This window comes from Takifugu rubripes, chromosome 13 (assembly GCF_901000725.2).
Source record: "Takifugu rubripes chromosome 13, fTakRub1.2, whole genome shotgun sequence".
In the NCBI taxonomy this organism is placed as follows: Eukaryota; Metazoa; Chordata; class Actinopteri; order Tetraodontiformes; family Tetraodontidae; genus Takifugu; species Takifugu rubripes.
The window spans coordinates 373,523-385,910 of record NC_042297.1 but is presented as its reverse complement, the minus strand read 5'-3'; the positions used below and the strand labels follow the sequence as shown (position 1 = coordinate 385,910).

Here is a 12,388-nt window from a genome sequence, read left to right as displayed (position 1 = left end):
AGATGGTATCTCATTAACATCTAGTCTCTCTGTGAGGAATCTTGGAGTAACTTTTGATCAAAATCTCTCCTTCAACTCACACATTAAATTAGTCTCTAGTGCCTTTTTCCACCTGAGGAACATCTCAAAGATCAGGAAGCTACTGACCCACCATGATGCTGAAAAGTTAGTCCATGCATTTGTTACTTCCAGGCTGGACTATTGTGATTCTTTATTATCAGGGTGTCCAAACAACTCTTTAAGAAGCCTCCAGCTGATCCAAAATGCTGCAGCCAGAGTTCTGACAGGTATTGACCACAGAGGTCACATGACTCCTGCAATGGCATCGCTTCATTGGCTGCCCGTTAAATTTAGAATAATTTTTAAAACCCTTCTGGAACTGGAACATTTTTATAGTTTTATATTTATATTCATATTCTATTTTTAATTTATTCTATTTTATTTCTTATTTTATTCTATTTTTATTATCTTTAATAGGTTTAATGGGGTGTAATGGTGGTGGTAAATTTTGTAGATGCTTGTAGATCTTTGGAGATGCTAATTTCCCTGGTGGACCCCCCCTAAAGGGATCAATAAAGAACTCTTGAATCTTGAATGCTGGTCTACTTGTGGTTCCCAGAGTCTCTAGGGGTAGAATGGGCCCCCCTGCTATGGGACCAGCTCCCTGTCCAGGCCCCCCCTGCTATGGAACCAGCTCCCTGTCCAGGCCCCCCTGCTATGGAACCAGCTCCCGGTCCAGGTACGGGAGGCTGACTCCATCGCTACTTTAAGATCAAACTTAAAACCTTCCTCTTTGAAAAAGCTTATTATCACTAATTCTGTAGTTCCAGTTACTATCATAGACAGACAAATTATCATACTTAGGGGGTCGTCTAATCATTAGGTCACATCTTAGTTATGCTGCTATAGGCCGAGGCTGCCGGGGTCCAGAAACATGATCACCTGACAGGTCTCTGGTACCCCACTGGGTCATGGTCTCCTCTCCTCTCCTCTCCTCTCCTCTCCTCTCCTCTCCTCTCCTCTCCTCTCCTCTCCTCTCCTCTCCTCTCCTCTCCTCCTCTCCTCATCTCCTCCTCCCCTCCTCCCCTCTCCTCTCCTCTCCTCTCCTCTCCTCCTCTCCTCTCCTCTCCTCTCCTCTCCTCACTCCTCATCTCCTCATCTCCTCCTCTCCTCTCCTCTCCTCTCCTCTCCTCTCCTCACTCCTCATCTCCTCCTCCTCTCCTCTCCTCTCTTCTCCTCTCCTCACTCCTCATCTCCTCCTCCTCTCCTCTCCTCTCCTCACTCCTCATCTCCTCCTCCTCTCCTCTCCTCTCCTCTCCTCTCCTCTCCTCTCCTCTCCTCTCCTCTCCTCTCCTCTCTTCTCCTCTCCTCACTCCTCATCTCCTCCTCCTCTCCTCTCCTCTCCTCACTCCTCATCTCCTCCTCCTCTCCTCTCCTCTCCTCTCCTCTCCTCTCCTCTCCTCTCCTCTCCTCCTCCCCTCCTCTCCTCTCCTCTCCTCTCTTCCTCCTCTCCTCACTCCTCATCTCCTCCTCCTCTCCTCTCCTCTCCCTCTCCTCACTCCTCATCTCCTCCTCCTCTCCTCTCCTCTCCTCTCCTCTCCTCTCCTCTCCTCTCCTCTCCTCTCCTCTCCTCTCCTCCTCCCCTCCTCTCCTCTCCTCTCTTCTCCTCATCTCCTCCTCCTCTCCTCTCCTCTCCTCTCCTCACTCCTCATCTCCTCCCTCCTCTCCTCTCCTCTCCTCTCCTCTCCTCTCCTCTCCTCTCCTCTCCTCCTCCCCTCCTCTCCTCTCCTCTCTTCTCCTCTCCTCACTCCTCATCTCCTCCTCCTCTCCTCTCCTCTCCTCTCCTCACTCCTCCTCTCCTCTCCTCTCCTCTCCTCTCCTCTCCCCTCCCCTCCTAAGGTTCTGAAGACATGGTCGGTGTCAGATGGACCTGAGGTTCTGAAGACCATCAGTCGTCCACCACCTGTGCTGGCTTGGGAAGTGCATAAATGATAAGAAAGGTGACAGACAGGCACATGCACTGTCTCAGCCTCTCCAGGAAGTCGTGCACGTACACATGATCCTCCACACAACAGCGGACAGGTGCAGGCGTGGCCTGCTGCCAGGTGCAGGCGTGGCCTGCTGCCAGGTGCAGGCGTGGCCTGCTGCCAGACACGCTACCTTGACACGCTAACTCATTCTTAAATCCCAGTGACGGCGCCTGAGGCTGAGGCCTTTAGTTTACCTTCTGGAGCCTTTTCAGTCCTCGGAGGGTGTGTCCACGGAGGACACACCCTCCGTCCCCAATAGTAGGACACCTTCTGTCAGGCTCTTCATCATAGAACTGAATCTTTGCACGGGATCACAAGCAGGGCAGCGACCTCATGACAACTGGTTCATGTTAGAATCAACAGTGGATAATGTGGCCGGTGGGGGAAGGGGGGGGGGGGGGGGGGATGTCGAGAAAATGTCATCTTCACACTGTCTCTTCTAGAAAGAGGTGAGGAGACACAATGTGTGGCTATTATGTTTCAATAGCTTAGCATGAAAAAGTAGCATCTAGCTGGTGCTATTGTAGCAGGACTGGATGGACAAATGTGAGGAGGTGGATGACTGGCACCAGGCTGTGTAAACTCCTCTGGCCGCGGGCGTTCCCTCTCCATACACGTTCCTCGGGCGTTCCCTCTCCATACACGTTGTTCCTCTGGCGTTCCCTCTCCATACACGTTCCTCGGGCGTTCCCTCTCCATACACGTTGTTCCTCTGGCGTTCCCTCTCCATACACGTTCCTCGGGCGTCCATCTCCATACACGTTGTTTTCCTCTGGCGTTCCCTCTCCATACACGTTGTTCCTCTGGCGTTCCCTCTCCATACACGTTGTTCCCTGGCGTTCCCTCTCCATACACGTTGTTCCTCTGGCGTTCCCTCTCCATACACGTTGTTCCTCTGGCGTTCCCTCTCCATACACGTTGTTCCCTGGGCGTTCCCTCTCCATACACGTTGTTCCTCTGGCGTTCCCTCTCCATACACATTGTTCCTCTGGCGTTCCCCTCTCCATCACGTTGTTCCTCGGGCGTTCCCTCTCCATACACGTTGTTCCTCTGGCGTTCCCTCTCCATACACGTTGTTCCTCGGGCGTTCCCTCTCCATACACGTTGTTCCTCGGGCGTTCCCTCTCCATACACGTTCCTCGGGCGTTCCCTCTCCATACACGTTCCTCGGGCGTTCCCTCTCCATACACGTTGTTCCTCTGGCGTTCCCTCTCCATACACGTTGTTCCTCTGGCGTTCCCTCTCCATACACGTTGTTCCCTGGGCGTTCCCTCTCCATACACGTTGTTCCTCTGGCGTTCCCTCTCCATACACGTTGTTCCTCTGGCGTTCCCTCTCCATACACGTTGTTCCTCTGGCGTTCCCTCTCCATACACGTTGTTCCTCTGGCGTTCCCTCTCCATACACGTTGTTCCTCTGGCGTTCCCTCTCCATACACGTTGTTCCCCGGGCGTTCCCTCTCCATACACATTGTTCCTCTGGCGTTCCCTCTCCATCACGTTGTTCTCATCATACACGTTGTTCCCCGGGCATTCCCTCTCCATACACGTTGTTCCTCGGGCGTTCCCTCTCCATACACGTTGTTCCTCTGGCGTTCCCTCTCCATACACGTTGTTCCTCTGGCGTTCCCTCTCCATACACGTTGTTCCTCTGGCGTTCCCTCTCCATACACGTTGTTCCTCTGGCGTTCCCTCTCCATACACGTTGTTCCCCGGGCGTTCCCTCTCCATACACATTGTTCCTCTGGCGTTCCCTCTCCATCATGTTGTTCTCATCATACACGTTGTTCCTCTGGTGTTCCCTCTCCATCACGTTGTTCTCATCATACACGTTGTTCCCCGGGCGTTCCCTCTCCATACACGTTGTTCCTCTGGCGTTCCCTCTCCATACACGTTGTTCCTCTGGTGTTCCCTCTCCATACATGTTGTTCCCCGGGCGTTCCCTCTCCATACACATTGTTCCTCTGGCGTTCCCTCTCCATCATGTTGTTCTCATCATACACGTTGTTCCTCTGGTGTTCCCTCTCCATACACATTGTTCCCCGGGCGTTCCCTCTCCATACACATTGTTCCTCTGGCGTTCCCTCTCCATCATGTTGTTCTCATCATACACGTTGTTCCTCTGGTGTTCCCTCTCCATCACGTTGTTCTCATCATACACGTTGTTCCCCGGGCGTTCCCTCTCATACACGTTGTTCCCTGGGCGTTCCCTCTCCATACACGTAGTTCCCCGGGCGTTCTCTCTCCATACACGTTGTTCCTCGGGCGTTCCCTCTCCATACACGTTGTTCCTCTGGCGTTCCCTCTCCATACACGTTGTTCCTCGGGCGTTCCCTCTCCATACACGTTGTTCCCCGGGCGTTCTCTCTCCATACACGTTGTTCCCCGGGCGTTCCCTCTCCATACACATTGTTCCTCTGGCGTTCCCTCTCCATACACATTGTTCCTCTGGCGTTCCCTCGCCATCACGTTGTTCCTCGGGCGTTTTCTCTCCATACACGTTGTTCCTCTGGCGTTCTCTCTCCATACACGTTGTTCCTCGGGCGTTCCCTCTCCATACACGTTGTTCCTCGGGCGTTCCCTCTCCATACACGTTGTTCCTCGGGCGTTCTCTCTCCATACACGTTGTTCCTCGGGCGTTCCCTCTCCATACACGTTGTTCCTCGGGCGTTCCCTCTCCATACACGTTGTTCCTCTGGCGTTCTCTCTCCACACATGTTGTTACCTGGGCTTTCCCTTTCCATACACATTGTTCCTCGGGCGTTCCCTCTCCATACACGTTGTTCCTCTGGCGTTCTCTCTCCATACACGTTGTTCCTCTGGCGTTCCCTCTCCATACACGTTGTTCCCCGGGCGTTCCCTCTCCATACACATTGTTCCTCTGGCGTTCCCTCTCCATCATGTTGTTCTCATCATACACGTTGTTCCTCTGGTGTTCCCTCTCCATCACGTTGTTCTCATCATACACGTTGTTCCCCGGGCGTTCCCTCTCCATACACGTTGTTCCTCTGGCGTTCCCTCTCCATACACGTTGTTCCTCTGGTGTTCCCTCTCCATACATGTTGTTCCCCGGGCGTTCCCTCTCCATACACATTGTTCCTCTGGCGTTCCCTCTCCATCATGTTGTTCTCATCATACACGTTGTTCCTCTGGTGTTCCCTCTCCATACACATTGTTCCCCGGGCGTTCCCTCTCCATACACATTGTTCCTCTGGCGTTCCCTCTCCATCATGTTGTTCTCATCATACACGTTGTTCCTCTGGTGTTCCCTCTCCATCACGTTGTTCTCATCATACACGTTGTTCCCCGGGCGTTCCCTCTCCATACACGTTGTTCCCTGGGCGTTCCCTCTCCATACACGTAGTTCCCCGGGCGTTCTCTCTCCATACACGTTGTTCCTCGGGCGTTCCCTCTCCATACACGTTGTTCCTCTGGCGTTCCCTCTCCATACACGTTGTTCCTCGGGCGTTCCCTCTCCATACACGTTGTTCCCCGGGCGTTCTCTCTCCATACACGTTGTTCCCCGGGCGTTCCCTCTCCATACACATTGTTCCTCTGGCGTTCCCTCTCCATACACATTGTTCCTCTGGCGTCCCTCGCCATCACGTTGTTCCTCGGGCGTTTTCTCTCCATACACGTTGTTCCTCTGGCGTTCTCTCTCCATACACGTTGTTCCTCGGGCGTTCCCTCTCCATACACGTTGTTCCTCGGGCGTTCCCTCTCCATACACGTTGTTCCTCGGGCGTTCTCTCTCCATACACGTTGTTCCTCGGGCGTTCCCTCTCCATACACGTTGTTCCTCGGGCGTTCCCTCTCCATACACGTTGTTCCTCTGGCGTTCTCTCTCCACACATGTTGTTACCTGGGCTTTCCCTTTCCATACACATTGTTCCTCGGGCGTTCCCTCTCCATACACGTTGTTCCTCTGGCGTTCTCTCTCCATACACGTTGTTCCTCGGGCGTTCCCTCTCCATACACGTTGTTCCTCTGGCGTTCCCTCTCCATACACGTTGTTTTCTCTGGCGTTCCCTCTCCATACACGTTGTTCCTCTGGCGTTCCCTCTACATACACGTTGTTCCTCTGGCGTTCCCTCTACATACACGTTGTTCCCTGGGCGTTCCCTCTCCATACACGTTGTTCCTCTGGCGTTCCCTCTCCATACACATTGTTCCTCTGGCGTTCCCTCTCCATCACGTTGTTCCTCGGGCGTTCCCTCTCCATACACGTTGTTCCTCTGGCGTTCCCTCTCCATACACGTTGTTCCTCTGGCGTTCCCTCTACATACACGTTGTTCCTCGGGCGTTTTCTCTCCATACACGTTGTTCCTCGGGCGTTTTCTCTCCATACACGTTGTTCCTCGGGCGTTCCCTCTCCATACACGTTGTTCCTCTGGCGTTCCCTCTACATACACGTTGTTCCTCTGGCGTTCCCTCTACATACACGTTGTTCCTCGGGCGTTTTCTCTCCATACACGTTGTTCCTCGGGCGTTTTCTCTCCATACACGTTGTTCCTCTGGCGTTCCCTCTACATACACGTTGTTCCTCGGGCGTTTTCTCTCCATACACGTTGTTCCTCGGGCGTTCTCTCTCCATACATGTTGTTCCTCTGGCGTTCCCTCTCCATACACGTTGTTCCTCGGGCGTTCTCTCTCCATACATGTTGTTCCTGAGCCCTTTACAAGCTCCCTTCACACATGCAGCAGAATGAAGACCTGGAAGAGCGAGTTCCTCTGAGAGGAACACAGCAGGGCCACCACGTTTGGCCGTTCATCACACTGCAGAACCATCTAAGCTAACCACATGACACGTGCACGTTTTAGGTCACCAAATAAAGACGTGCATCAGACTTCTTAATGTTTAAACTCTTTTTGTTGCCATGGAAACACTTTGCCTTTCCAGAGTTGAACGTCAGGATTAGATGGGAGAGAGCACCTGTAGAACACCAACGTCAGGACTCTAATTCTGGGATGTGAATGGTAATATGAAGGTTCTCCATGTCAAAATAACCCATAATTAGGGGGGAGAACTTCTTATCATCCAACATTCATCTGCATTTAAGAGCAGAACACAAATTTACACACTGTTGTTGTGTTGGCTCGTCCCTCATTTAATGTTGCGACGTCCTTCATCACGTACGCACGCACACACCCTCTCTCACTCACACACACACACACACCTATACACACACATATACACAAACACACACTGTTGTTTTTGGCTCACTCACACTGACTGAGACTTTTCTGGCATCATATTCGTTTCTGTAATCATGAAATTTCCAAGTGGCCTCCTTTGAAAAACAGGTTGATAATTGAATTAGAGCTGGCAGCCAGTGTGCAGACAGCAGTAATATTATGGGATGACTCCCCAGAACAGAAGTCTTGCATCTGTGGGGAAGCTCTGAAGGCTTTTCTGCTGCTGCTTTCACACATTTGCAGCTAAATACTCTTAACCTTCATAGCAACAGTGGTTTTAGCCACGTTCCTGTGGAAACTAGAGCTGAGCTGATGGCTGGACTCTTCATTTTGGTTTCTCCTTGTATGAAATCATCTTGTCAGAGACCAGACGAGAACCCAAGAGCGACACCAGAGTTCGGTTGAACACAGCTTTATTAACAGGAGCAGAAGGCAGACAGGAGTCACCGGGGAGCGGCGTGGATCCAAGCGTCGGGGACTGGCAGGGTCGAGGGCGGGCGGGCAGGGTCGAGGGCGGGCGGGGCGGGCAAACGCTGGAGAGTCATGAGAGCCGCAGAGGACAACCTGGTGGGGAGGCAGCGTAACACAGGGAACTAAAAAGGCTCGTTATGGTGCTAATTCGCCCCAGGTGTGCGGGGCGCCACAGGTGCGACAAGATCTCACATTATGATCAAGAAACTGACTAAATATTACTGCCAAGGTTTCCCACAGCACAGAAGTGATGAGAAAGAGCCAAAATCATCCTGAAAGTGAAAGAAAATGAATAAATTCCACATGAAGAGCAACATCTGAACAAGACTCTAAACACAAACAATGTTACTATGAGTTGAACATCTTTGAATATGCCAGACAGGCATCGTTTCACATCCAGGAAGGAAACTATAAAGATATCTCAGCTTCCCCCCACTGGCTGATAACCTTTTCTTTTCTCTAGAGAAACTTCTGTTCACCAGGAAAAGACCTCTGGATGGCAGAAGACCATCAGCCAGGGGGGACGGGGGCTGTTTCAGGCCCAAATCCTCCTGTTGTTTTCATTTAGCTCAATTCTGTCTTCGTTTCCTCCGTTTTCTCCGACTCCACCTGTCTTAAACCAGTTGTTTATGTCACTCTAATACATTCAAATGCTGCTGGGGTGGATCAAAACCTGTTAACCAACCTGCTGTGAGGATGCACATACCAGCAACAGTGTATTTCAGCACTCAATATGAAGGAAGTACTGTACAGGAACACACACCCACACACAAGTGTGGATACACAGAGACGCACGTGCGCGCACACATGGCTGTCTTGTTGTGCACTAGGTGTATTTATGAATGGCTGCAGGGAGATTCCTCTCCCAGGAGGAAACAGCTGCCATTTGTCATCTGGCCTATCTTGACTCCCATCTAAAGATACCAAATCCAGCGCTACGTGCTGCTGAACGATGGCGGCCATACGTCACATCGTTCTCTGCCCTACGTGTTCCATTCATGCCTGATCCGTCTGGGCCAACACGCCTTCTCTGCTGGCTTAAACATAGGAAACAATCCAACAAATTTATGATCAATAAAATTGTTCTTTTATTTGACATCTACTTCAGCTTCCAGTATTGTATATTATGGGGTTTTATCCAATCACATTTCACCTGGCTGATGCTGTCAGGTGCTGTGATGTCTGCCCGAGACCTTCTGAAGCAGCAGAACGTTGAGGGACACACAGAAAGAAGGGTTAGGGTTAGAAGGGTTAGAAGGGTTAGAAGGGTTAGAAGGGTTAGGGTTAGGGTTAGAAGAGTTAGGGTTAGAAGGGTTAGAAGGGTTAGGGTTAGGTTAGGGGTAGGGTTAGAAGAGTTAGGGTTAGAAGAGTTAGAAGGGTTAGGGGGGGTTAGGGTTAGGTTAGGGGTAGGGTTAGAAGAGTTAGGGGTAGGGTTAGAAGAGTTAGGGGTAGGGTTAGAAGGGTTAGGGTTAGAAGAGTTAGGGTTAGAAGGGTTAGGGTAGGAGGGTTAGGGTTAGAAAGGTTAGGGTTAGGGTTAGGGTTAGAAGGGTTAGGGTTAGGGTTAGGAGGGTTAGGGTTAGAAAGGTTAGGGTTAGGGTTAGGGTTAGAAGGGTTAGGGTTAGAAGAGTTAGAAGGGTTAGGGTTAGGGTTAGGTTAGGGGTAGGGTTAGAAGAGTTAGGGTTAGGGTTAGAAGAGTTAGGGTTAGGGTTAGGGTTAGGTTAGGGGTAGGGTTAGAAGAGTTAGGGTTAGAAGGGTTAGGGTTAGGGTTAGGGGGCTTAGGGTTAGGTTAGGGGTAGGGTTAGAAGAGTTAGGGGTAGGGTTAGAAGAGTTAGGGTTAGGGTTAGAAGGGTTAGGGTTAGAAGAGTTAGGGTTAGAAGGGTTAGGGTTAGGAGGGTTAGGGTTAGAAAGGTTAGGGTTAGGGTTAGAAGGGTTAGGGTTAGGGTTAGGAGGGTTAGGGTTAGAAAGGTTAGGGTTAGGGTTAGAAGGGTTAGAAGAGTTAGGGTTAGAAGGGTTAGGGTTAGAAAGGTTAGGGTTAGGGTTAGGGTTAGAAGGGTTAGGGTTAGGGTTAGAAGGTTAGGGTTAGGGTTAGAAGGGTTAGGGTTAGGGTTAGAAAGGTTAGGGTTAGGGTTAGAAGGGTTAGGGTTAGAAGGGTTAGGGTTGGGGTCAGGGTTAGGGTTAGAAGGGTTAGGGTTAGAAAGGTTAGGGTTAGAAAGGTTAGGGTTAGAAGGGTTAGGGTTAGGGTTAGAAAGGTTAGGGTTAGAAGGGTTAGGGTTGGGGTCAGGGTTAGGGTTAGGGTTAGAAGGGTTAGGGTTGGGGTCAGGGTTAGGGTTGGGGTCAGGGTTAGGGTTAGAAGGGTTAGGGTTAGAAAGGTTGGGGTTAGAAGGGTTAGGGTTGGGGTCAGGGTTAGGGTTAGGGTTAGAAGGTTAGGGTTAGGGTTGGGGTCAGGGTTAGGGGGTTAGGGTTAGAAAGGTTAGGGTTAGGGTTGGGGTCAGGGTTAGGGTTAGGGTTAGAAAGGTTAGGGTTGGGGTCAGGGTTAGGGGGTCAGAGGAAGAAGGTCTTTGGCTGACATGCAGGCGTCCTGCAGCTGTGGAGAGAAGCTGAGATGTGCAGCTTTGCAAACTACCTGAGCTACAGATCTGCTAGCTTCCACATTTATCGCTGTATTTTTTGATTTTGGTTCATGAGTATTTGACTTCAGTCACAGCTGCGCCAACATCGTTTTCTCTTGCACATCTCAAAAACAAATATTGTGTTTACTTTGATTTTCAGGTAGTAGTTTGTTTCCCCATCATCTTGTTGGTGGTATTTGAACCAGAGAAAACGCAGTTTAATCTCAGATAGCATACTTTTGTTGAACTTTGTAAAAAATGACTGATTTTAATTACCTTGGGAATGAAGTGCTGCTCCACTAGTCTATGTTAAGGTGATGGGATGTGTGAGGCTGGAGCCCAGTTCTGTCCCTCAACCCTCGTCTTACATTTCAACCCTCGTCTTTGTGCGTTCACAGGTGTCACAACTGTGCCTCCGGTCAAAGGGGTCGGCTGAGGGGAAGCTCGAGTGTCCATGGAGGGAGGACATCACTGAAGGCCTGGACAACGATGATGATTCAGCACAGGTGTGACAGGTGAGCAGATGACGTGAATTTGATGTGAACATGTTGTGCAGGCGGTTCACCACCTCTCTGCTGCCACCTGCTGGCAGAGGCTAACACCTCCAGGAAATGAGATCATCTCTTGCTCAACACACTTCCTGGAGCGTTTTGTGTTGTTGTTGCTGATCCTGGTTGCTGTGGCAACGACTGTACTGTGAACAGTGACTGCGTGACAGTGGGCAGTGAGAGACCATGTAGGACGGACACGTTGCAATATGTGCACATGCAAAAGTGTGCACGTGCACATGTTTGCATGTGCACACAGCTGTAGCTTACAAATTAAATCAAGGCCAGTAAGATCAAATATGGATTCATTTACAATGAATGAAAATACTGAAATAATTTTACAGCATTGTGTCAAACCTGTTTATGTGTGTGTCACGTGCACTTTCTGTATCTATGTGCACGTTCTGAGTGTGGAAGCAGTCAGTCAGTCAGTCAGTGTTTTGAGTGCTTTCCTCTGGTCTACCCCCCTCTGCTGGTGAAGACGGAGCACATGCCACAAACCTGGACAGGTATTAGGTGGTAAATAAACTTTGATCGCACATGTTGATGCAAGACACAAACGTTCCCCGTTATTTCCTGTTGTGTATTTAATGGATCAGCATCACTGTAGCTGTTGGAAAGGAGGAACGATAAGAGATGGGAGCAGTTCAATTACCTTTTCAGAAAGTGCAGCAGCAGCAAAAAAGCTATGCTGACTCCTGCCCTAACCTAAAGAATCATCATGGCTATCATGATTGTCATTATGGTAGCCTCAACATCAGCCTCAACATCAGCCTCAACATCAGCCTCAACATCAACATCAGCCTCAACATCAGCCTCAACCTCAACATCAGCCTCAACATCAGCCTCAACATCAACATCAGCCTCAACATCAGCCTCAACATCAACATCAGCCTCAACATCAGCCTCAACCTCAACATCAGCCTCAACATCAGCCTCAACATCAGCCTCAACCTCAACATCAGCCTCAACATCAACATCAGCCTCAACATCAGCATCAACATCAGCCTCAACATCAACATCAGCCTCAACATCAGCCTCAACATCAGCCTCAACCTCAACATCAGCCTCAACCTCAACATCAGCCTCAACATCAGCCTCAACATCAACATCAGCCTCAACATCAGCCTCAACCTCAACATCAGCCTCAACATCAGCCTCAACCTCAACATCAGCCTCAACATCAGCCTCAACATCAACATCAGCCTCAACATCAGCCTCAACATCAGCCTCAACATCAGCCTCAACATCAACATCAGCCTCAACATCAACATCAGCCTCAACATCAGCCTCAACATCAGCCTCAACATCAGCCTCAACATCAGCATCAGCCTCAACATCAGCCTCAACATCAACATCAGCCTCAACATCAGCCTCAACCTCAACATCAGCCTCAACATCAGCCTCAACCTCAACATCAGCCTCAACATCAGCCTCAACATCAGCCTCAACATCAACATCAGCCTCAACATCAGCCTCAACCTCAACATCAGCCTCAACATCAGCCTCAACCTCAACATCAGCCTCAACATCAG

General features: G+C 50.4%; 1 long non-coding RNA gene across 1 annotated transcript; it reads right to left on the bottom strand.

The window, feature by feature from the left end:
- Positions 1 to 7,742: 7,742 nt before the first annotated feature.
- LOC115252121 (uncharacterized) lies at positions 7,743 to 11,719 on the bottom strand. The gene is made up of 3 exons (XR_003890563.1): positions 10,874 to 11,719; positions 10,582 to 10,784; positions 7,743 to 8,733 (listed from the first exon to the last, which is right to left on the bottom strand). It is a non-coding gene; the product is annotated as an uncharacterized lncRNA (long non-coding RNA).
- Between the last annotated feature and the right edge of the window lie 669 nt (positions 11,720 to 12,388).